This window comes from Natator depressus, chromosome 1 (genome assembly GCF_965152275.1).
Source record: "Natator depressus isolate rNatDep1 chromosome 1, rNatDep2.hap1, whole genome shotgun sequence".
Lineage (NCBI taxonomy): Eukaryota > Metazoa > Chordata > Testudines > Cheloniidae > Natator > Natator depressus.
In genome coordinates, this window is record NC_134234.1 from 343,376,355 (window position 1) to 343,379,440 (window position 3,086).

The 3,086-nt window shown below is 52.0% G+C and overlaps 1 non-coding gene across 1 annotated transcript; it reads left to right on the forward strand.

The window, feature by feature from the left end:
* Positions 1-1,464: 1,464 nt before the first annotated feature.
* On the forward strand, positions 1,465-1,536 carry TRNAP-AGG (transfer RNA proline (anticodon AGG)). Its single transcript has one exon. It is a non-coding gene; the product is annotated as a tRNA-Pro (tRNA).
* Positions 1,537-3,086: the final 1,550 nt, after the last annotated feature.

Below are 3,086 nucleotides of genomic sequence, written 5' to 3' on the forward strand. Positions count from 1 at the left end.
TTCTAGCTAAATTAGCAGTGGGAAAGGGGGAAACTCCGAAGAGGCTCCTCCTCGCGCTCACGTACCTGAACCTGAATTCTCCCTCAGTCCTCAAGGGGAGACCTCGGGAAGGAGACTCGTGGCAGCAAAGCCCCGGGGGTCTCTGAGGTCGCCCCTGCCCTGCAGCCTGTCCTGCCTGGCCATTGTCATGGACTCTCTGTGAGGTCGCCGCCTCCCAAACTCCTTTGACCAATCAGCTGAGGTGCTGCAAAAGGCCCTTGTGATGTCACTGCCACACCCACCCCTGCCCTGCAGGGCTAATGTCCTGCCCCTGGTCAGCCCCTTTGGATGTTTGAGCTGCTCGCCCTGTATCACCCCACTCACTCACTGCTCGCTCTGGGGATCAAGCAGGCCACTCATGAAAACATCAGAGGCTGCTCAATGTGCCACACTCAGGTTTTCAGAGATTTCTAGACTTTAAGGCCAGAAGAAACCATTAGCTCATCTAATCTGACCCCCACCGCCCCCACCCCGGATATCACAGGCCTCCTGTATAGCACAGTGGCTAGTTTTGGACCAAAGCACACCCTGGAAAGGCATCTAGTCTTCATTAGAAGACATCAAGAGATGGAGAAATCACCACTTCCCCTGGTAGTTTGGAGGAAACTGATGCAGAGAGGGGAAGGGAATTGACCCCAAGGCCACACAGGTGAGTCTGTGTCATAATACATACGCACACCGACACTCTGCTAAGGTTGTACAAGCAGCCTTCGTTCTGGTGTTTCCTAAAGTTTAAAGGCCTGGTCTGCACACAGTTCTTTGTACTTATATAACTATTTTGGGCAGGGATGCATTTATTTATATCTACCTTAATAGTTGTCCCAGCACAGCTTCTACTGTGCACACAGTTATATCCTCATAAAAGTGCATTATACCGATGTAGCTTATTCCCCTCACTACACTGGTATAAAGCCCCTTTATACGGATATGCCTGTGTCCATACTAGGGAGATTGTAGCGTTTTAATTATACGAGTAGTGATCAGGCAGTACAACATTTTAGTGTAAACAAGCCCCTGCTCACTATCGGTCATGCACCTTTATATTGAATTAGAACAAAACAGTCAGTCTCTCGTTAAGGAGGAACAGAGATTGCCTCTGCACAGGACAAATGACACTCGGATACTTGGCCCTCAGATACTATGGTGATGGGCACCAACTGAGAAACCTAGATAAATAGCTCCATGTAGACAAACGAATGTCAGTGCAGAGGTGTCAAGGGGTTGCTGGTCCCTTTAAGGGGAATCTGGGCCCAGGCTACGTATGGGAAGCTAATTTAAAAGCAAAGAGCCCATGTAGGGCAGATGATTGTCTATCAGGCACCTGGCCCTGATCAAAGGCCATCAGGACTCAGCGGCAAGGAAGGGCTCTTGGGAACAGGCCTGTTCTGTTGCTGCAGGAGGAGACCTACAGCATCTACAGTAACTGGCTCGTTGGTCTAGGGGTATGATTCTCGCTTAGGGTGTGAGAGGTCCCGGGTTCAAATCCTGGACGAGCCCATTTTTGGGGGGAGGGATAGCTCAGTGGTTTGAGCATTGGCCTGCTAAACCCAGGGTTGTGAGTTCAATCCTTGAGGGGGCCATTTAGGGATCTGGGGCAAAAATTGGGGACTGGCCCTGCTTTGAGCAGGGGGTTGGACTAGATGACCTCCTGAGGTCCCTTCCAACCCTGATATTCTATGATTCTATGTTTGACTCTCTAAGGTGTCAGGTAAACTGATGGAGTAGAGGGAGTCCAGCTTTAGCCCCCAGCTCAGCCAATCAGCGTTGAAACTCTGCGGGGCAGAAGGCTGAGGGTTCTCACCACCTGGCCCAAAGGATGACCCAGATCCCCAGTGGGGATCACGGTCCGAGCACTCTTCCTGTCCCATCGCTTTGTGAGGGCCTCCCACAACGAGGGCGGGAGAGCAGCCCCCTCCTCGCCAGTGGAGGGAGGGAAGCAGGGAAAAGGGAAAACACAAGAGATACAAACCGCAATGTCCTCAGTGACTCTATGGGACAAAGGCCTAGGTGGGGAAAAATTCTCCCCCCTTAACCTAGAGTTTCCCGTGCCCAGAATTTGGCCGGCACCAGATGGCTCAGGCTGAACAGGTTCCAAACTGTTTTCTAGCTAAATTAGCAGTGGGAAAGGGGGAAACTCCGAAGAGGCTCCTCCTTGCGCTCACGTACCTGAACCTGAATTCTCCCTCAGTCCTCAAGGGGAGACCTCGGGAAGGAGACTCGTGGCAGCAAAGCCCCGGGGGTCTCTGAGGTCGCCCCTGCCCTGCAGCCTGTCCTGCCTGGCCATTGTCATGGACTCTCTGTGAGGTCCCCGCCTCCCAAACTCCTTTGACCAATCAGCTGAGGTGCTGCAAAAGGCCCTTGTGATGTCACTGCCACACCCACCCCTGCCCTGCAGGGCTAATGTCCTGCCCCTGGTCAGCCCCTTTGGATGTTTGAGCTGCTCGCCCTGTATCACCCCACTCACTCACTGCTCGCTCTGGGGATCAAGCAGGCCACTCATGAAAACATCAGAGGCTGCTCAATGTGCCACACTCAGGTTTTCAGAGATTTCTAGACTTTAAGGCCAGAAGAAACCGTTAGCTCAACTAATCTGACCCCCACCACCACCACCCCGGATATCAGAGGCCTCCTGTATAGCACAGTGGCTAGTTTTGGACAAAAGCACACTCCAGCATGAAAGCTTGGTGGACTTTCTTCTTTCCTGCCTGGGACCTCCTTCCCCAGTTCAGTCTTTGTTCCTTTGATGTTTTTGGGTACTGTGTTGTAGGGGGAGTGAAGCCAAGTGATGGTGTCACTTCCCCTCTTTTATAGTTTCTTCCAGCTTTCTGGAAAGATCTTTGCTCATGATGGAGGGTCCCCCCCACCCCGGTCAAGCATCCTTCATTGCCTACGTGCTCCCTCTGGGAAGCCTCCATTGTAAACAATTCCTGAGATAGTCCTTGGGCATGTGGATTAATGGGGTCATTAGCACTGTCTAGCTTCTTCATTGTTGTACCTGAAAGGCTGGTCGTGGGTGTTTCCAACTTCAGAACATATTTCAGTAACAC